Source organism: Macaca thibetana, chromosome 8, assembly GCF_024542745.1.
Source record: "Macaca thibetana thibetana isolate TM-01 chromosome 8, ASM2454274v1, whole genome shotgun sequence".
In the NCBI taxonomy this organism is placed as follows: domain Eukaryota; kingdom Metazoa; phylum Chordata; class Mammalia; order Primates; family Cercopithecidae; genus Macaca; species Macaca thibetana.
Window position 1 is genome coordinate 115,842,750 of NC_065585.1, and position 22,969 is coordinate 115,865,718.

Sequence of the window (22,969 nt, forward strand, 5' to 3'; positions counted from 1 at the left end):
GTGACCATCATCCCCATTTGCCTGGGCCTCCTAGCTTTAGCACTGAACATCCTTTAGCTCAGGAAGCCCAGGAAACCCCTTGTTGGCTGGTCATCTTAGCATCAGTCATCAAGCAGCTCATGATCTGCAAACAATGGTAGACATATGAGTGGTGTAATAGAGGGTGCACAGGCATGGGAGCTCAGGTGAGCTCAGCTCTCTGCCTCACCTGAGCTCCCATGCCTGTGCACCCTCTATGGGCTATGATCACACCACTGCACTCCAGCCTGGGTGACAGAGCAAGACCATGCCATGAAAGAAGGAAAGAAAGAAGGAAGGAAGGAAGGAAGGAAGGAAGGAAGGAAGGAAGGAAGGAAGGAAGGAAGGAAGAAAGAAAGAAAGAAAGAAAGAAAGAAAGAAAGAAAGAAAGAAAGAAAGAAAGAAAGAAAGAAAGAAAGAAAGAAAGAAAGAAAGAAAGAAAGGAAGGAAGGAAGGAAGGAAGGAAGGAAGGAAGGAAGGAAGGAAAGGAAGGAAGGAAAGAAAGAAGGAAAGGAAGGAAGGAAGGAAGGAAAGAAGGAAAGAAGGAAAGAAGGAAGGAAGGAAGCAAGGAAGGAAAGAAAGGAGGGAGGGAAGGAGGGAGAGAGGGAAGAAAGGAAGGAAGGGAAGGAAATAGAGAAAGGAAGGAAGGAAGGAAGGAAGGAAGGAGGGAAAAAGCTACTTTTTGAATGAAAAAATGAAAAAGCATCTCTCAGCTAGGAAATGTCTTGCCATGATGACACCTGTGTTCAATGGGGAGCTATGAGAAAAAATTTTAAAAATTCTACTGTACTGAGGCATAATTTACATATAAGACAATGCATACACTTCAATGTAGACTTTGATGAATGACAAATGTATACACTCATGTAACTGTTAACATCAATCAAAATATTTATAGCACCCCAGAAACTTCCCTGTTTCTCTTTTGTAGTAGTCAATCTCATCCTAACCATCCCATCCCAGGTAACCATTTATCTGATTTCTGTAACTATAGATTCATTTTAGCTGTTCTAGAATGTTATCTCAATGGAATAATACAGTCTGTACTCTTTTGAGTGTGACTTCCTCTGCTCAACGTGCTTTTGAGATTTATCCAAGTTCGTTTGCATATCACTAGTTTGTTCTTTTTTTTTTTTTTAACTGGTTAGTATGGATTTATCATAATTTTTCCATGCATTTGCTTATTGATGAACATTTGACTTGTTTCCAGTTTTTGCTATTATGGACAAGGCTGTTATGAATATTATGTACAAATTTTGGTATAGATAAATGTTTTCATTTCTCTTGGGTAAACACTCAAGTGAAATTGCTGGATCATAGATTAAGTATGTGTTCAGATTTATAGGAAATCACCTAACTTTTCCAAAAGGGTTGTACCACTTTACAATTTCACCGTTAATGCATGAGAGTTCTGGTTGCTCCACATCCTCACAAATTTGGTGTTGTTGGTTTTTGAAATTTTAGCCATTCTAGTGGTATCTCAGAGTGGTTTCATTTGCATTTCCCTGATGATTAATGAAGCTGGAACACTTTTTCATGTGCTTACATGGTCATTCATATACTTTCTTTTGCAAAATGTCTGTTCATGTCTTTCATCCTTTTTTTTTTTTTTTTTTTTTTTTTTTTTTGAGGTGGAGTTTTGCTCTGTTGCTCAGGCTGGAGTGCAGTGGTACGATCTCAGCTCACTGCAACTTCTGCCTCCTAGGTCCCAGCGATTCTCCTGCCTCAGCCTTCTGAGTAGCTGGGACTACAGGCACCCACCATCATGCCCAGCTAATTTTTGTAATTTTAGTAGAGACAGGGTTTCACCATGTTGGCCAGGCTGTTCTTGAACTCCTGGCCTCAAGTGATTTGCCCACCTTGGCCTCCCAAAGTGCTGGGACTTTTGACCATCTTTAATTTGAGCTGCGTGTCTTTTTCTTATTGAGGTGTATGAGTTCTTTATGTATCCTGAAAGCAAGTCCTTTGTCTCATATATGTATTGCAAATATTTTCTCTTATTCTGGGATTTTTTTTCTTTTCATGTTCTTAAAGGAATATTTTGAAGAACAGAGAGTTTTAATTTTGATACAATCCAGTTTATCAAGGTTTTTCTCTTATGGCTTGTGACTTTCATGACCATATTTTATAAAGTCATGAAAATTATCTTACTTTTTTTTTTTTTTTTTTTGAGGCGGTGTCTCGCTCTGTCGCCCAGGCTGGAGTGCAGTGGCACGATCTTGGCTCACTGCAAGCTCCGCCTCCGGGGTTCATGCCATACTCCTGCCTCAGCCTCCTGAGCAGCTGGGACTACAGGCTCCTACCACCATGCCCGGCTAATTTTTTTTGTATTTGTAGTAGAGACGGGGTTTCACTATGGTCTCGATCTCCTGACCTCGTGATCCGCCCACCTTGGCCTCCCAAAATACTGGGATTACAGACGTGAGCCACCGCGCCTGGCCATCTTACGTATTTTTTAATAAGTTTTATAGATTTAGTTTTTACATTTAGGTTTGTGGTCCATATCAGATGAATTTTTGTGTATTATATGAGGTAGTATCAAAGTTTGTTTTTTGCATATAAAAATCGTTTGTTGAAAAGACTTTTCTTTCCTTATTGAAATCATTGGTGTCTTTGGGGAAAATCAGTTGATTTATATGTGTAAATCTATTTCTGGATCTCAGTGTGGTTAAATTGATCTATATGTCTGTCCTTACACCATTATCTCATTGTCTTAATTACTGCTGCTTTAGAGTAAGTCTTTTCTTATTTTCTGAAATTTAAAATTTTTATTTTTTGTAGAGTTGGGGTCTCACTGTATTGCCCAGGCTGGTCTGGAACTTTTGGGATCAAGTGATCCTCCTGCCTGAGCCTCCTAAAGTGCTGGGATTGCAAGTGTGAGCCTCCATGACTGACCTAGAGAACGTCTTATATCATGTAGTATAGGCCCTCCAACTGAAAGCTTCAAAATTCTGTGGATTTTCTAGATCCTTTGCACTTTTATATACATTTTTAGAATCAGTTTTGTCAGTTTCTTTAAAAAGAAGGCTGCTGAGGCCTGGCACAGTGGCTTACTCCTGTTATCCCAACAACTCATGAAGCTGAGGTGGGAGGGTCACTTGAGCCCAGGAAGTCGAGGCTGCAGTGGGCTATGATCACGCCACTGCACTCCAACCTGGGTGACAGAGCAAGACCTTGTCACTTAAAAAAAAAGAAAGAAAGAAAGAGAAAGAAGGCTACTGGGATTTTTATTGGAAATATGTAGAATCTGTAGAAGAATATAGGAAAATGAACGTCTTATTATTGTGAGTTTTCGTATACATGAACATGAAATACATATATATACACATCTATATCTATATATAATGAAATACATATATATACACATCTATATCTAGATGTGTATATATACACATTTATAAAGATCTTTAAAAATTTCAGCAATATTCTGTAGTTTTTACTATAAAGGTCATGCCCATCCTTTACTTAATTCCTATGTATTTTATATTTTTATGCTATTGCTAAATGGTTACTTAATTTTAATTTTCTAAATTTTGCTCCTAGTGTATAGAGATGCAATGGGTTTTTGTATATTGGCCTTCTATATTATGACATTGGTAAATTCACTTTTTAATAATTGTTACTTTCTTGTAAATTCCCTAGGATTTTCTATATAAACAACTATGCTGTCTGGGAATAAAGACAGCTTTATATTTTTCCTTCCAATATTTATTTCTTTGTTTGTCTTATTTCACTGGGGAGGACCTCCAGTCAAATAGAATAAAAGTGGTAGGAGATGAGATCCTTGCCTTATTTCTGGTTTATAAGGGAAAACATTTAGTCTTCCACCATTAAATTTGCAATTAGCCATCCCTAGTGCTCTTGTTGTCATATCAACTTGACACATTATAAATCCAATCTCCAGTCTTATCTTAAAATAGTCTTAAAATAATCTTGCCTTACAGTAGTCAGTTGTCTCTCAAGAAAATTCAGAGAGAAAAAAGTTCATGCATTTTAATATTTATGTGCTAATTTACCACTTCTGCTGCTCTCTACTCCTTGCAGATCCAAGTTTCTGTTTCCTCTTAACATAAATAATACCCTTTAGCAGTTTTTATAGCACAGATATACTGGCTATGAATTCTGTAAGCTTTCATTGATCTGAAAATGTCTTTGTTTTCCTCTCATTACTGAAGACTGTTTTCACTGTATATAAAATTTTGTTGTTAACAGTATTTTCTTTTTAAAATATCAAATATTTCAGATTTCCAGTTCTGAGGATATAGCAGAGGTGATGTGGGGTTTGAGGTATATTAGTCTGTTCTCTCACTGCTAATAGAGACATACCCGAGACTGGGTAATTTATAAAGGAAAGAGGTTTAATGGACTCACAGGTCTGTATGGCTGGGGAGGCCTCACAATCATGGTGGAAGGCAAACAAGTAGCAAAGGCACGTCTTACACGGATGATGGCAGGCAAAGAGTGAGAACCAAGAGAAAGGGGTTTCCCCTTGTAAAACCATCAGATCTTGTGAGACTTATTCACTACCAGGAGAACAGTATGAGGAAACCACACCCATGATTCAAGTATCTCCCACCGGGTCCCTCCCACAACACATAGGAATTATGGGATCTATAATTCAAGATGAGATTTGGGTGGAGGCACAGCCAAACCATATCAGGAGGGTTCTCTCTGGAAGCACTGCCCAATGCAGGCCTAGTGGGGCTCTGAGTAGGGCAGAGTGGGATATGATATTTACTTTCATGACAAGAAAGTCCTGTTGCTAGAATTGGGTCCAAATGAAGTACTAGAGAAACAAAAACAGCAACTGTTCAGCTCCATTTCCCCTAAGTCTGCAGGCTTCTCAGTAGTGTTGATGCCTCAGACCACATCTGCAACATGAGTTACAGAGCATCTCAGGAAATACAGGCGTGGGATTCCTGCTCAGAGGCCTCAGTGATGCTTGATAAGGAGAATTTAGATGACATGGGCTATAAACTGGAGAACGATGTCATCATGCATGCTCTCACTGAGCAGCTGCAAGCTGCATCTGCTGAGGCCCCAATCCACCATCTTCCATTCGCTCTGGGAAGTGAACTGCCTTAGAACATACTGGAAGAAAGGATGCCTTTTATAGACACTGAGTGTCCACCATGAAGAAATCCTCTGATGGTTATCTCAGGGTTGTTCTTTCTTTTTTCTTTTTTTAAATCAGGTTTATTCAGGATACAACTTACATACCATAAAATTCACCCATTTTAAGTGTATAATTCCATGATTTTTAGTTCATTTATACAACTGTGCAACCATCACCATAATATCATTTTAGAACATTTTCATCACCTCAAAAAGAAACCTCATGCCCAATGATAGTCATTCTCCATTCCCATCCCCACCCCTGGCAATAACTAATCTACTTTCTGTCTTTCTAGATTTGCCTTTTCTGGACAATTCATATAAATAGAATCATAAAATATATGTAAAACAGAAACAAACTGGCTGGGCTCAGTGGTTCACCTACAATCTCAAAGGGCCTATAATCTCAGCACTTTGGGAGGCTGAGGCAGGAGGATCACTTGAGGCCAATAGTTTGAGATCAGCAGTTTGAGACCAGCCTGGGCAAGAGTGAGAACCTGTCTCTACAGGAAAAAAAAAAAAAAAAAATTAGCCAGGTGTGTTGGTAGGCACCTGTAGTCCTAGCTACTTGGGAGGCAGACACAAGAGGATTGCCTGAGCTCGGAAGTTTGAGGCTGCAGTGAGCCTTGCTGCAGCACTCCAGCCTGGGCGACAGAGTGAGACTCTGTCTCCAAAAAAATTTAAAAGCAAAGCAAAACAAAACAAAAAATACTGATTCAAAGATTTCTACTATTTCTGATGAGATTCAGTGGTTTTTAATAACAGTGTTCCTCTGTATGTGCTTTCATTTTCTAGCTGTTTTAAATATTTTCTCTTGGCCAGGCATGATGGCTCATGCTTGTAATCCCAGCATTTTGGGAGGCCAAGGTGGGAGGATTGCTTGAGGCCAGGAGCTCAAGACCAGCCTCAGCAACCTTGTCTCTACAAAAACAGCAAAACCTTGTCTCTACAAAAAAAATTAAAATTAACCAGGCATAGTGGCATGTGCCTTTAGTCCCAGCTACTTGGGAGGCTGAGGCAGGAGGATTGCTTGAGCCCAGGAGTTCAAGGCCACAGTGAGCTATGATCATGCCACTGCACTCCAGCCTGGGCAAAATCTTGTCTCAAAAAAAAAAAAAATTCAATTAAAAAAAAATCTTTATTCCTGGTTTTGAGTAGTAGGTGCATAAGCGTGATTTTTGTTTGTATTTCTCCTCAAAGTTTTGTTTGAGTGTCCAATTTCATGTATGTTAGAATATTTGATATTTTCCCATATGCCCATGAAGTTCTGTTTATTTTTCTACTGTATTTTTTCTTCATTCTTTAGTGTGGATAGATTCTCTTGATTTGTCTTCAAGTTTACTGACTTTTTTTTTCATTTCCAATGTGCCATTAAACTCATTCAGTAAATGTTTTATTTATTGTAATTTTCAATTTTAGAATTTCCATTTGTTCTTTTTCATAACTCCCAATTCTCTGCTGAGATTCCCTATTTTGTCACTCATTATGACCACATTTTCCTTTAGTTCTTTGAACATATTATATTTTAGTGTTTGTCTGCTAATATTTAGGTCACCTCTGGATTCATTTCTATTGCCTAACTTTTTTCTTGACAATGGGTCACATTTTTCTGGTTTTTTTCCCTATAGTTACAAATTTTTTATTTTCTATTGTGTGTCAATTCTCTAAGTGTGTCAAGGACATGCTTTAGAAACTATGGAGTCTGTTATTTACTCATGAAGAACATTAATTTTTGGTCTTGCATACACTTCAGTCACTAGCTGATCCCCCTGAACTTGTCTTGACTGTATTTCATGCTTTGTTATGGCAAATCTGTGAAAAACCCAGACCTTCTGACTTCATAGCACTCAACCTCCAAACTCAGATTTATTTCAGGGCTTGGCTTTAGTTAGTTAGTTTGTTTTTAGGGTGGATCTATAATAGGCCATACTCTAGGGTGTAGTCCTTACTCCTAAAGCACAGCTTCTGTGATGTCTCAGTTTGATGCTTGAGATATAACAAGGTGTTAATGGCATCTCTCCATTCTGGCTGGTCTGGATCTCCAATATCCCCAGGGCTTCTTTATCTCTTATATTCTATTCAATTTCTAACTCCTTATCAGCCTCTCTGATAATCCTACACGGTCATACATTGTGCATGTGCAGCCAAACCCTCATCTAAGACCCCATGGGTGACCCAAACCTACAACTGTAGGGTCCCTTCCCTACACGTCTCTCTCTTCTTCACAATGCCTTGCCCTTCAGATTCCAGTTGCTTCAGCTACCCCAAACTCTGAATTCTTGACTCCCCAGCTCAGCAAGGGGTCATCTCCTAGTAGGCCATCTATAGGCACAAATCTCTGTCTTTCTGTGGTCAACTTTCATTCCTCCTCCATGTCTTCTGCTATCCTGGATGGGCCAAGTTCACAAATTAGGTCATAAACCACCTGTACATACCAAATTATTATGGAGGTAAGCTTCTTGCTGATCAGAGTTCCGTGTACTTCTTACTCCCATACACTCCCCTAATTCTGCTTCTCAACTGTCCATTTCCTCAACTCCGGCTCATTCCTTTCTTCTTCAACACATGGTTTTCCTCACCTTAACTTTTTTCCTAGGATATTAAAATAGGATAACATATGTCATTACTGTATTTTTAAAATTATTATTTTTTAAATTTCTTGTTTCTTGGGCCATATAAATATGTATCTCTATATCTCTGTGTAGATCAGTTTGTATATACATGAGCACATGGCAGGCGTTCCTGCATATGCTGGTAAGACTGTATGTGGCATATTTTCCGTAGAATGAAGTTGGAAGAATAAGGCTGGAGGATATTCAGTGGGAGAGAACTACCTTTGCTAAGCATTGACTCTGAGTCCAGGCATAAAATATACTCTTTACGTAGAAATCTGATTTAATCCTCATTATTCCCCTATGAAGTAAGGATTCTTACTTTCGTTTTTCAGAAAGAAAACGGAGTTCAATGAGGCAGAGGTAACATGTCCAAGACCACACACCTGGTAAGCAACAGAGCAAGGATTCAAATTGTGAACCCAAAATAACTGAGACAGGTCTCAGTTAATTTAGAAAGTTTATTTTGTCAAGGTTAAGCATGCACCCATGACATAGCCTCAGGAGGTCCTGACCACTTGTAGTCGGATACAGCTGGCTTTTATACCTTTTAGGGAGACATAATTCTTCAATCAATACCTGTAAGATATACATTTGTTCTATCTGGAAGGGTGGAACAACTTGAAGGAGGGGCTTCCAGGTCTTAAAGGTAGATTTAAACACTTTCTGACTGGCAATTGGTTGAAAGAGTTATTGTCAGTAGAAAGGAATGTCTGGATTACAAGAAGGGGTTGTGGAGATCTGGTTTTTATCATGCAGATCAAGCCTTCAAGTAGCAGGCTTTAGACAGAATTTACTGTAAATGTTTCTTATCAGACTTAAGATCTGTGTTGATATTAATGGTGAGGGATATAATGAGGCATGTCCAACCCCCACTTCCATTATGGCCTGACCAAGATTTTTATGTAATTCTGGAATGCCTTTGGCTGAGAGGAGTGATCCATTCAGATAGTTCGGGGAGCCTTAGAATTTTATATATATTTTTTTACAAAACCAACATCTCTCCAGCTCAAATCAGAACTCTTTCCACTCTATAACAGTCTCTCCCCAGAAAGAGTCAGTTAAGAAATGTGACCAAAAGGTAAGTAGTTCCCTGACTCATGAAGTTGGAATTTTAAACTCTGTAAAATATTTGAAGATATTTATTCTGAGCCAAATATGAGTAATTATGGCCGGAGGCACAGTCTCAAGAGGTCCTAAGAACATGTGCCCGATGTTGTCAGGCTACAGTTTGGTTTCATACATTTTAGGAGGACTTAAGACATTAATCAATACATATAAGGTATACATTGGTTTGATCCAGAAAGGCAGGACAACCTAAAGTTGGGGAGGGTTTCAGGTCATAGGTGGGTAAAGATTTTCTTTTCTTTCTTTTTCTTTTTTTTTTTGATACAGAATCTCTCTCTGTTCCCCAAGCTGGAGTGCAGTGGCGTGATCTTGGCTCACTACAGCCTCTGCCTCCTGGGTTTAAGTGATTCTCTGCCTCAGCCTCCCAAGTTGCTGGGACTACAAGTGCACACCACCACACTTGGCTAATTTTTGTATTTTTTTGTAGAGACAGTGTTTCGCCATGTTGGCTGAGCTGGTCTCGAGCTCCTGACCTCAAGTGATCTACATGCCTAAGCCTCTCAAGGTGCTGGGATTACAGGTGTGAGCCACTATACCCAGCCTAGATTAATGTTTTCTGATTGGAAGAGTTAAGTTATTATCTAAAGACCTGGAATCAATAGAAAGGAGTGTCTGGGTTAAGATAAGGGATTGTGCAGGCTGACGTTCTTATTATGTAGATGAAGCTTCCAGGCAGCAGGCTTCAGAGAGAATACACTGTAATTTTTTTTTTTTTAATCAGACTTAAAAAGATACCAGACACTTAGTTAATTCTCTCCGGGATCAGGGAAAGATCTGGAAAGGAAAGAGGATTCTCTACAGAATGTAGATTTTCCCCACAAGAGACAGCTTTGCAGGACCATTTCAAAATTCATAACAGATATATATGTTTAGCGTAAAATACATTGATTTCTTTCAGAACCTGCTGTCACATGATGTATCTTATTGCTACAAATAGTCTGTTCTATCAGTTTTTTTTTTTTATTATTTTTTTGAGACAGAGTTTCACTCTTGTTGCCCAAGCTAGAATGCAATGACATGATCTCAGCTCAGCACAATCTTCACGTCCCAGGTTCAAGCAATTCTCCTGCCTCAGCCTCCCGAGTAGCTGGGATTACAGGCATGCACCGCCATACCCGGCTAATTTTGTAATTTTAGTAGAGACGGGGGTTTCTCCATGTTGGTCAGGCTGGTCTCGAACTCCTGACCTCAGGTGGTCCACCCAAAGTGCTGGGATTACAGGTGTGAGCCATCTGACGTGGCCTGTTCTATCAGTTTTAAGATCTCTGTTTTAATGTGAATGCTGGTGGTTGTGCTTGAATTTCAAAGAGAGGAGGGTATGATGAGGTATGTCCAACTCCCCCTTCCCATCATGTCTGAACTCGTTTTTCAGGTTAATTTTGGAATGTCCTTGGCTGAGAGGAGGGGTCCATTCCTTTGTTTAGGGGGTTTGGAAGTTTATTTTTGGTTTACAGAATGAAGGACGGGAGATACATAGGAAAGTAGACTCATGGTCTGGCATTGTCTTATTGGAATTGCTGGATCTTAGGGGTCTTTTATGATAACCTCCTACCTGAAACCTGAGTGATCTGGGAGGCTTTGTGATCAGGCACTGGTGAATGATAAGGGTGGGAGAACTTAGCTGAAAGGGTCAGAGATTTGAGTAACTAAGAAGTGCAGAAAGGGAATCATAGGACACACAAGGAAATGAGCCCAAGGTCTAGAAGAAAAAGGGATTGAGGATGAAGTCAACAGGAAGAACAGAACCCTTACATGACAAAAGGGCTATTTATGCACTGAAATTTACAGGAATCACCAGAGGTAGAATTAAAGCAGCAGAGGGAGGGACTTCCCAAAAGAGACAGCGGTTCAGTGGGTACAACCAGCCTGCCCTTGGCTCCACAGGGGCTGCCAACGTGAACTATAATCAGGATGAAACAAGCAGTCAGGCTGGAAACGTTAGCATATTGGGAAAGTATATTGAAATGAACACGATGTCATGACAAGCACAAAAAGAAGGGAATCAGTTTGAAAAAGAGAAGAAAGTAAAAGGAAGTAAGAATCTCTCTGAGATTCTGCTGCTCTGGCCAAGGAAGTAAGACTGGAGTTGGGGTGGGGTACAGATGCATGATCCCTAGAAAGCTGTACTTTCTAATGAGGACTGATGAATTCCTAGGCTTTCCCCAAACTGGATTAAATGTAAATACTCCTTGCTTTGGAAAGCAGCCTGCCTTCTTTACTTTTTTATATTTTAAAATATAAAAGATTGCTTAAATTTCACAAAATTCAAAAGGGGCAGAAGAGTATACAGGGAAAAGTTGTTCTCCCTTCTTCATCTGATCTTCAGTTCCCTTTTCCGAAGGCAGCTGCTATTACCAGGCTTCTATGGATCTTTTCAAAGGTAGTGTCAGCATTTAAAAACATCTATGCATATGGCCTGGCGTGGTGGCTTATGCCTGTAATCCCAGCACATTGGGAGTCCAAGGAGGAAGGATCACTTGATGCTGGGAGGTTGGAACTAGCCTGAGCAATATACAGAGACCTCGTCTCCACGGAAAATTAAAAAATTAGCCAGGCATGGTGGTGTGTGCCAATAGCCAGGCGAAGGTGGGAGGATCCCTTGAGCCCAGGAATTTGAGGCTGCAGTGAGCTATGATCTTGCCACTGCACTATAGCCTGGGTGACAGAACGAGAGCATGGCTTGTACATTAATTTTTTAAACTGCATATATTTATACTTTTCACACAAATGATAGCTCTTCTGCACATTGCTTTTTAAAACTTTTTAACTTTTTAAATGTATTTTTGAAATTATTCCTTATCAGCACATAAAGAGTTGCCTTATTACTTTTTTTTTTTTTTTGAGACGGAGTCTCGCTGTGTGGCCCAGGCTGGAGTGCAGTGGCGATCTCGGCTAACTGCAAGCTCCGCCTCCCGGGTTCACGCCATTCTCCTGCCTCAGCCTCCTAGTAGCTGGGACTACAGGCACCCGCCACCACGCCCGGCTAGTTTTTTGTATTTTTAGTAGAGACGGGGTTTCACCATGTTAGCCAGGATGGTCTCGATCTCCTGACCTCGTGATCCACCCGCCTCGGCCTCCCAAAGTGCTGGGATTACAGGCTTGAGCCACCGCGCCCGGCTCGCCTTATTACGTTTTAACAGCCACATAATTTTCCATCTTAGAGAGATGTATCATAATTTAGGTAGCCTCCTGTTAATGGAAATTTAGGTTAATTTACAATCTTTTGCTATTACAGACTGCTTCAATAAATATCATTGAACATACATCACGTCATGTGTGTGAGAGAAAGAGGGAGACAGAGAGATACAGAAGGAGAGAATAAGAGAGAGAAGACGTGAAGATGCAGTCAAGGGCACGAGCGTTTTGAGATATGGACAATGTTTGCCCCCCTTCTTTAAATGCACACAGGCTACTCATGTGCTGACTAGGTGGAGCTGGCCTGTGGACTCCCTGTCTGATGGGAAGAAACCGTCAGAAATACCAAGATACATGCTGTTTGTCTCAGTTCTTGCGACAACATGGTGAGGCATGGAGGTGAGTAATTCCTGTATTTTATCACAGAGTGTCAAGATCAGAAGGGGCTAGAAATTCCAAAGTAACACAGTGACTTCTGATCAGTCTCTTGGGCACTCTAATATTGGAAAAGGTAGCCTCTCTGGATAACAGATACAGATATTTGGTCTCTAGAAGTTTAAGTCATTTAAAAAAATCTTTATTGTATTTATTTATTTTGGTAGAAATGAGGTCTTGCTATGTTGTCCAGGCTGGTCTTGAATTCCTGGCCTCAGGTAGTCCTCCTGGGTCAGCTTCCGAAAGTGCTAAGATTAATTACCAGCTCGAGCCACTGTGCCCAGCCTAGAAGGAAGTTGTGCTCATGATAAATACATAAACCGCCTCTCTGGTCCACACTGGTCTTTGGGATGGGCCCAGGATCCTCTGCTAGGTCCGGCCCAGGGTAAGCACAGCTGAGAGAGCACCAGGTCTCCCATCCCACTAGATTCTGCGAGGACCTGGGGCCCTTCGAGGACCCAGGGGGGCCATGCCCAAACATGCGGTTCCCAGATTCTAGAGCAATTAGGTGTTTTCTTGATGCTCACACACCCACATCCAAACACAACAGCACTTGTGTTTTCAAAGACAGGACCTTGGTAATCCTGTCCTCCCACCCAGATCTGCCCTCTGTGCTGTGGGGAGGTTATGAGATATGAGTGGGTCACAGCTCAGTGCATTCCCAGCATTGCGTTGGGTCACTGGCTTAGCTTGGAACCGGCTCAGGATAATCACGCTTTTCATCAGCCGCCCCTGTTTCCCTTCCTCATTCCTCTTCCGTGTGAACTTCCACCCCCAGCCTGGAATAAAGCCCTTTCGCTCTCAGCGTTCCAGGTTCTCGAAAAACAAAACTAGTTCCCACTGCCTCCACAAGCCCGCCCTTCCGTCGGAACTGGGGGTCCTTAGACCCTGGACCCAGACAGTGGCTCCATTTCCTATGGACACTTCCGGAACTGGTTTATCACATCTCACTTCTCAGGATGCTTTTAGGCTGCCTCGACACACACACTCCTCCCAGACTCCGCTTTGCATTTTCAGACCTGTTCTGATTGACTTGCTGTGGTCACTAACATTTTCAGGATATTTCCCATGGAATTCCAGGTTCTAAGTAGGTGCCTTGGGGGCTGCTACAGAGAGCCTCTTTAAACACAGAGCTCCCCAGCCCCTTCTTATAAAACACTGTGAAATATATCATACTTTTGGAAAATAACAAAAACATACGCATGTATGTACAGTTGAAAAATAATTATTAAGCCAATACCTGTGTAACTTTCACCCAGGTCAAGAAATAAAATATTGTCAGAACCCTAAAAGCCCCCTGTGTGGCCCTCCCTAATCTACTTTAGATGTTTAAAGTTGCAGCTAAGAGCTCCCTTCCTAAGCAAGTCTGAAAAATACTGGGTTAAGGGATTCTTTCCTGAATGCCCCTATAGCCATATTCACTGTTAAATCTTGTATGTTCGCGTTATCTCTCCAGGTCTCAGAGGCTCCGAAATTTTGCTCTCTCCCTACCCCTGACCTCTACCTCCCAGACTCAAGTAATCCTTTTGCCTTTAGCTGGGACTATAGGCACACGCCACCATGCCTAGCTCACTTTTTGATTTTCTGTAGAGACAGAATCTCACTGTGTTGCCCAGGCTAGCCTTGAACTCCTGCACCCAAATAATCCTCCTACCTCAGCCTCCCAAAGTGCTGAGATTACAGGTGTGAATCACTGCATCTGGCGGATTTTTTTTTTTTTTTATTGCTAATGTCAAGGACTTCTAGCTTTTTTCCTTTATATTTATCTGTTGCTTTCTATTCACTTTTCCCCTCCTTCCCCATCATAAGTCATCACTGACCATCTTTCATGAATACAACAAATCATTCCTTCCCAAAGATGGAAATAATTGTAGAGTACAAACCATACACAGGCCACTAATTACAGGGACAGACTGGTTGCATAATCCAGTTCTGTTTATCATTTTTCATTAGAATACTCGAAATACAGGAGACATTTAATAAATATTTTTGAATAGTTGAAAGTTTCTTGGAATAGCTCCTACTATTCCTGTCCAGAATGTTCTTCCTCTTGGTTACTAAAGAAGCCATCAGATTCCTAGTTCTTCCTTCATTTTCTTTTTTGAGGTGGAGTTTCACTCTCGTCACTCGGGCTAGAGTGCAGTGGCACGATTTCAGCTCACTGCAACCTCCGCCTCTCGGGTTCAAGCAATTCTCCCACCTCAGCCTCCCAAGTAGCTGGGATTACAGGTGCCTGCCACCACACCCAGCTAATTTTTGTATTTTTAGTAGAAACGGGTTTTGCTATGTTAGCCAGCCACCTGACCTTAGGTGATCCACCTGCCTTGGCCTCCCAAAGTGCTAGGAGTACAGGCATTGGCCACCATGCCTGGCCTACTTTTCTTTTTCTAAGTTAAGCATCCTCTGCCCCTCTGGGGCCAGATACCATAGAGTCAGTCCCTCTGAACCTTTTACCATTTATGTTTCTTTATTGAAATTTATAAGATCTCCAGTTCGGTATTGAATAAGTGGTGAATGCAGGTAGACTTTTGTCTTGTTCTTGATTCTAAAGACAATGCATTCTCTTCCTGCCTTCCTTGTTTTTCTCTCTGCCTTTCTCTCTTTCTTACTCTCATTCTCTCTCTCTCCTCCTCTCTCTCTCCTCCCTCTCTTTCTTATTCTCTCTTTCTATCTCTCCCTTCACCCAGGGCCTTTTATTAATGAATATCCTGCACGATTGAGGAAGGAGACTGGCTAGCGCAGGGGAAGTATGGCTGTATTCAGAAACTCTAATATTGGCATCAGGCTCTGTTTCTCTACTTTTCTTATGGTGGCTTCTTTCTGAGGTAGGGTCTTCTCTCCTATTCAGACAGATGGCCACAACAACTCCAGGCTTTCAGTCTTCTAAATTATCAACCCAGAGAAGACAAAGTGCCTCTTTTCTAATACTTCCAGCAAAATTCTGGGAGTGAACACTCTTTGGCTAATTGGTTCAGCCTGGGTAAAAAGCCTGTTCCTGCGATCAAGGTGATATTATCACTGGTCAGACCTGAGTCACCTGCCCACTCCTGGGGGAAAGTGGTTGGTGAGGTCAGCCCCATTTGAACCGCATGAAGTTATTAAAGGTGTTTATCCTAAAGAAAATAGGATTGTTGTTCACACTGGGGCCTGTCAAGGGGTGGGTGGGGAGAGGGAGAGCCTCAGGAAGAACAGCTAATGGATACTGGGCTTAATACCTAGGTGATGGGTTGATCTGTGCAGCAAACCACCACGGCACATGTTTCCCTATGTAACAAACCTGTACATCCTGCACATGTACCCTGAACTTAAAATAAAAGTTGAAGATAAACAGAAAATAGGCATGTTGTTACCTGAAGAAGAGGGTGTGGATATTCGTAAACTAACACAACAGCTACCTGCTATAGGCAGCGTCTGAGCTGGGTTTGCAGGATGGACAGGATTTAAGCCCAGAGCAATAAAGAACAAGGGAAAAATAAATGGTACATGTGGAAGCCAGGGAGGTGCAGTGTAGACGTTTGAACCAGCAGCCTGGTCCCCCAGGAGGCCCCATGATAGTGAACAAAGAAGCCTTGTGTCCTCCTTGTTTCTTACTAAAATACTTGTTTGTATTATTATTATTTTTTGTCTTTAAAGTTTGCCTATGTATACATATATATGTGTGTATGTATGTATGTATTTTTTTTAAGAGACAGAGTCTCACCTGTCGCTCAAGCTGGAGTGCAGTGGCACAATCACAGCTCACTGCAGCCTCGACCTCCCAGGCTCAAGCAGTCCTCCCACCTCAGCCTCCTAAGTAGCTGGGACTAGTACAGGTGTGCGCCTCCACACCTGGCTAATTTTTTCCTTTTTTGTAGAGAAGGGGTCTCCCTATGTTGCCCAGGCTAATCTCTAACTCCTGGGGTCAAGGAATCCTCCCACCTCAGCCTCTCAAAGTGCTGGGGTTACAGGCATGAGCCACCACACCCAGCAACAATAATTTCTTAACATAATCTAGTAATAAAATCTGCATTCAAATTTCTATGATTTTCTCAAAAAAAACCCCACTTTTATTTATAAGTTGGTTTGTTTAAGATTTAAACACAGTTCACACATTGCATATGGTTATGTATCTCTTAAGTCCTCTTTTTTCAATAAACTTTTGAGGATTAACTTTAAGTCTCTTTTAATCTTTAACAGCCTCTGTTCTCATTTCTCATGTGTTTATTTGTTGAAGAAACTGGATTTTACAGGGTTTGACTGGGCAGCACCTCCCCAGTCATAAAAATTGAGTTGTTTAACATGTTTCTTTCTTTGGAGCTCTTGCCTCTAAACTGAAGATAGTTCTAGAGGCTTGATTACACTTTGGGTAATTTTCTTTTGTTTTCTTTCTTTTTTTGACAAGTCAACTTCATAGGTGGTGGTGTGTACTTTCCGTTGCATCATATCAGGGGGCACGTCATGTCTGGTTCTCTTTTTGTTTGTTGGTTTGTTTGTTTTCTTTTTGAGACGGAGTGTCGTTCCGTTGCCCAGGCTGGAGCACAGTGGCATGATCTCGGCTCACTGCAAGCTCTGCCTCCTGGGTTCACACCATTCTGCTGCCTCAGCCTCCCGAGTATCTAGGACTACAGGCGCTTGCCACCACGCCTGGCTAATTTTTTGATTTTTGGTAGAGACAGGGTTTCACCATGTTAGCCAGGATGGTCTCGATCTCCTGACCTCGTGATCCACCTGCCTCTGCCTCCCAAAGTGCTGGGATTACAGGCGTGAGCCACCGTGCCTGGCCATGTCTGGTTCTTTTAAATGGAATACTTCCACTGCTTCAGCTTTCTGAAAGATGTGGGCATTTTGGGTACATACTATTTATTAGATCTAAAAGTTCCCTTTTATTCCTAGTTTGATAAGACTTTTCAAAAACTGTAAATGGATGCTTAATTTACTAAATGCCCTTTCTGCATCTATTTAGGTATTTTCTTTTCCGCTTTGGATAACAGGATTTTCTGTCCTCATAAATTAAGTTAGGGGATGAGCTCTGTTTTTTCAGTTCTCAGGAAGAGTTTGTGTTGGATTGGAATTTTGACTTCTTTGAGTGTTTTGGTAGAATTTGCTTGTAGGTCTTACTATGTGGGCCTGGTGTTTTCCTTGTGGGAATATTTAAAGCCACTGATTCAATTTCTTGAATGGTTTCAGACCTATTCAGGTTTTTTACTTCTTAAGTCAGTTTCAGTGAGTTATGTTTTCCTATGAATTAGTTTGTTTCATCTAAGTTTTCAAAATTATTGGCATCAAATTTTCATAATATTTCCTTTTAATGTCACCTTTTCCATTGCTAATATTCTGTACTTACGCATTTTTTCATTTTCTTGATCAATATTGCATAGGGTTTGTTGTTGTTTCCTAAAGAAGAGCGTGTGGAACTTTTGGTTTTCATCGTCTTCTCCATTCTAAACTTTCCTTTTCACTGATTTCTACCCTTTATTATTTCCTTTCTACTTTCTTTGTATGTGTTCTGGTACACTTCTTTAAACTTTTTTTCTTTACATTAATTAATTTTTTTTTTTTTAGAGAAGGGTCTCACTATGTTGCCCAGGCTGGGGTGTAGTTACTATTCACAGATGCTATCAGAACTCACTGCAGCCTCAAATTCCTGGGCTCAAGCAGATCCTCCCGCTTCAACCTCTTGAGTAGCTGGGACTATAGATGACATTGCATCCAGCCAAACTTCTTAAGTTGAATACTTAGTTCATTTTACTTTTTTTTTTTTAAGACACAGCCTTGCTCTGTTGCCCAGGCTGGAGTGCAGTGGCACAATCATAGCCCACTGTAACCTTGAACTCCTCCCTCAGCCTCCCAAGTAGCTGGGACTATGGGTATGTACCGCCATGCCTAGCTAATTATTATTATTTTTTGTAGAGATGGGATCTCCCTATGTTGCACAGGCTGGTCTAGAACTCTGGCCTCAAGTGATCCTCCTGCCTTAGCCTTCCAGAGTGCTGGGATTACAGGCATGGGCCACAGTACCCAGACTTTTGTTTCTAATATAGATGTTCAAGGTTATTAATTTTCTCTCCAGTTGCTGCCTCAGTCACATTCCTGTACTTATTTTCGTTATAAAATAGTTTGAAAATGTTTTCTATATTTATTTAAACTAATTTTTATTGCTTCTTTTTTTGGCTCATGAGCATTAGGAAGTTAATTTCTATTTTTATGACTTTTTTAAAAGTTGAGTTTTACTTTATATTCAGTGAAATGCACAGATCATGTGTGTTGTTTGAAAAGTTTTACCAAATGTAGATACCTGTCTAAATCACACATCTATTAACATAGAGACCATTTTCATGACAGCAAAAACGTATGCTTTTTCTATCAGTTCTTTCTTTTCCCTGCACGACGTGAAGCAAGGACTATTTTTATTTTTAGCATCACAGAATAGCTTTGCCTTTTATAAAATTTAACATAAATGGAATCATACTATATGATTCTCTTTACGTCTAGGTTCTTTTCTTCATTACATTGTTTTTGAGCTTTTTTCATGTCGTTGCTTATATTTTATTGTCATTCTCCTCCTTCCTGTTTTTCTTCTTCTTCCTCCTCTTCCTTGTTCTCCTCCTCCTCTTTCTTCATAGTGTCACATTTCATGAAAATACCACAATTTACTTACCCATTCTCCTGTTGATGGATATATGGGCTGTTTCCAGTTTGGGGCAAATACGAGTGAAGTTGGTATGAGTGTTTTTGTACAAGTGTTTTTGTAGACTATGTTTTTCTTTCTCTTGGGCAAATACTTAGAAGTGGAAATGCTGAGTCATCTGGTAGATGGGTGTTTACCTTCATAAGAAGCCAAACAGTTTTCCAAAGAAGTTCTACCATTTCATACTCCTACCAGGAAAATCCTAATATTTGACATTTTATATCTTTAATTTTAATTATTCTAGTGAGTAAAATATATTCTAGTTGTTTTTAAATTAGTTTTATGATTTTATAATGTATAGTTTACATACAAAAAAGACACACATATTGTTGGGCATAATTTGGCAAGTCTTGACAAATGCACACACCTGTGTGTGTAACCACCACCCTAATCAAGATATAGAACATTTCTCTCACCTCAGAAGATTTCCTTATGCTTCTTTACAGTCAATTATACCCAGTTCTGCCCCAGGTTACAATCTCATTTCTACCACTCTATTTTGGTTTTGCCTGTTCTAGAATTTTACATAAATGGAATTACACATGTTGTACCCTTTTTTTGTATGGCTTCTCTCAGCACAATTTTTTTTTGAGATTCATCCATATTTTTGAGTCTAATGTTATTTATTCCTTTTGACTGTGGGTGTGCCACAACTTGTTTATCCATTCTTCTGATGATCGACATTTGTTTTTTTTTCATTTCTGGCTAATTATAAACAAATCTATGAATATTCTTGTACAATAATTTTTTGGATCTACGTTTTTATTTCTCTTGTGTAAATTCCTAGGAGTAGAATGGCTAGACTATATGAAGGTGTTTGTTTAACTTTTCAAGAGACGATCAGACTGTTTTTCAAAGTGGTTATCTATCAATACCTGTGAAAAGAAGGGAAGAGGAAAACCAAAGGAAAAAAACAAAGTGGTTACATAATTTTACATTCCCTATAACAGTGTATGAGAGTTACATCCTTGCCAACACTTGGTATGGTTTTCTTAATTTTAACTCTTCTATTATGAGTGTAGTGGTTTTAATTTGCATTTCCTTGATCACTTGATAGGCGTTAATTTTTTTTTTTTTGAGACGGAGTCTCGCTCTGTCGCCCAGGCTGGAGTGCAGTGGCGCCATCTCGGCTCACTGCAAGCTCCGCCTCCCGGGTTCACGCCATTCTCCTGCCTCAGCCTCCCGAGTAGCTGGGACTACAGGCGCCCGCCACCTCGTCCAGCTAGTTTTTTGTATTTTTTAGTAGAGACGAGGTTTCACCGTGTTAGCCAGAGTGGTCTCGATCTCCTGACCTTGTGATCCGCCCATCTCGGCCTCCCAAAGTGCTGGGATTACAGGCTTGAGCCATGGCGCCCGGCCGATAGGTGTTAATGTTGACCATCCTTACACATGCTACGTATCCTTCTGCGAAGTATCTGTTTAAACCTTTCACCTGTTTATGTGGACTATCTTCTTCTTATTGAGATGCAAGAGATATTTACATATTGTATTTATAAATTATTTGTCAAATATATTCTCCTAACGTGTAACATTCCTTATCATTTACTTAAATAGACCTATTAATAAGCAGATTTTAATTTTGATAAAATACAACTTATCAATTTTTTATGGTTAAGGCTTTTCTTGTTTTAGCTAAGAAATCTTTGTCATTCCAAGTTCATGATAGTATTTTCCTTTATCTAGAGACTCTATAGTTTTAACTTTTATATTTAGGTCGTGATCCACCTCAAATTAATTTTTGTGTATGTGATGAGGTAAACATCAAGATGCATTTTTTCCCATATGGATATCCAATTGTTCCAGCACCTTTTTTTAAGAATTTTTTCTCCATTCATTTCTTCTGGTGCCTTTGTAAAAATGTAATTGACTATTTATTATTAAATTCATTTCTGACTCTGTTCTGTTCCATTTGACTATCTGCCTATCTTGACATCAATACCACACTGTCTTGATTATAATATCTTTATAGTAACCAGCAATGTAAGTCCTCCAAATTGGTTCTTTTTTTCAAGATATTTTTGTTTTATTTTGCTGTTACTATTATATGTCCTTTGCATTTTCATGTACATTTTATCATCAGCTTCTCAATTTCTACCAAAAAAACAAAAATCAAAACAACACATGCTGGAATTTTGTTTGGGATTACATTGACTATAGATCAATTTGGGTATAGAGATATATCATCCATGAACATGGTATATCTCTCCATTTGGTCTGGCTTTTAAAAATTTCTTTCAGCAATGCTTTTCAAGTTTATATGTAGAGATTTGTTTATTTTATTTTTTAAGACAGGATCTCAGCCTGTTGTCCAGGCTGGAATGAAGTGGCATGATTTTGGCTTACTGGAGCCTTGACATTCTGGCTCAAGCAGTCCTCTTGTCTCAGCCTCCAGAATAGCTGGGGCTACAGGTGCATGCCACCACACCTGGCTATTTTTTCTTTTTTTTTTTTTTTAAGAGATGAAGTCTCGCTATGTTGTCAGGCAGGTTGTAAACTCCTGGCCTCAAGTGAGCCTCCTGCCTCAGCTTTCCAAAATTTTGGGATTATGGGATTGAGCCACTGCACCCAGTCCATATGTAGAGATATTAAACAAATTTTGTCAAATTTGTTACCAAGTATTTTATGTTCTTTGCTGATCATGTAAGTGACAGTTCTTGAATTTAATTTTTAAATTTTTTTTTTAGCTAGTATATATACAATTAACTGTTATATATTGACCTTGTAGGCTTTGATCAAAGTTTATATTTTATTAACAGTGAGTTTTTTTGTAAGTTCCTCAGGAATTTCTTTATTTGTAAGTAGAGAAAATTTTACTTCTTCTTTTCCAATATTTATAAGTTATCTTTACTTTACTTGCCTTATTTCACAGGATAGGGCCTCCAGTACAATGCTGGCTGTAAGTGGTGAGAGTCAATACTCTTGCTTTGTTCTTGATTTTGGAGAGAAAGCATTTGGTCTTTCACCTTTAAATGTGATGTTAATTAAAGGATTTTTAAAAGGGCTTTGTCTAAGTTTAAAGTTTCCTTTGATTCCTAGGTTGCTGAGAGTTTTAATTATAAAATATTAAATTTTAACAATTATTTTTTCTGTAGTTATTGAGATGATAAAATTATTTTTCTCCTTAACGCTGTACATATGATAAACTATATTGATTGATTTTCAAAATGTTAAACTAACCTAGCATTCTTGTGGTAAGCCCCACTTAGCCATGGTACATTATCTTTTTTATGATGACTAAATTTGATTTGGTGGCTGCTAATTCAATTTGTTAAGAATTTTTGCATTTATAATCCTGAGAATTATTTGTCTATGATTTTATTTTCTTGTACCTTACTGGTTTCATACTCTTTTGAAAGAGTTTGTTTACTGTTGGCATTATTTATTTCTTAAATGTTTGAAATAAATCAGTAATAAAACCAACTGGACTTGGAGTTTTCTTTAGGAAAAAGTTTTAAACTACGAATTCAATTTTTTAAATATTAATGGAGTTTTTCTTTTTGTATTAGTTTCTGTAATTTTTATCTTTCAAAGAATTTGCCCATCTCATCTAGGTTATTGAGTTTGATGATATAACCTTGTTCAAAATGTTTCTTTGTTATCCTTCACTGTCTGTTGATTCTATAGTGATGTTCCCTTTTTCATTACTAATATTGTTATTTCTTCCCTTTTTGTCTTGATCAGTTTATCTAGGGGTTTCTTAATTTTATTTATCTTTTCAAAGAAGTAACTTTTGATCGTGTTGGTTTCCCTTATTTTCTTTTTTCTGTTTTATTGATTCTGGCTTTAATATTGTTTTCTACCTTCAATTTATTTTGGGTTTAAATTTCTTTTCTCTTTCTATCTTATTAAAGTGGAAACA

The 22,969-nt window shown here is 39.5% G+C and overlaps 1 protein-coding gene across 4 annotated transcripts in view; it reads left to right on the plus strand.

Moving 5' to 3' along the window:
* The window catches only part of LOC126961761 (lymphokine-activated killer T-cell-originated protein kinase), a 394,985-nt gene that overhangs the window by 289,885 nt on the left and 82,131 nt on the right, over positions 1 to 22,969 (plus strand). The window lies entirely within an intron of this gene.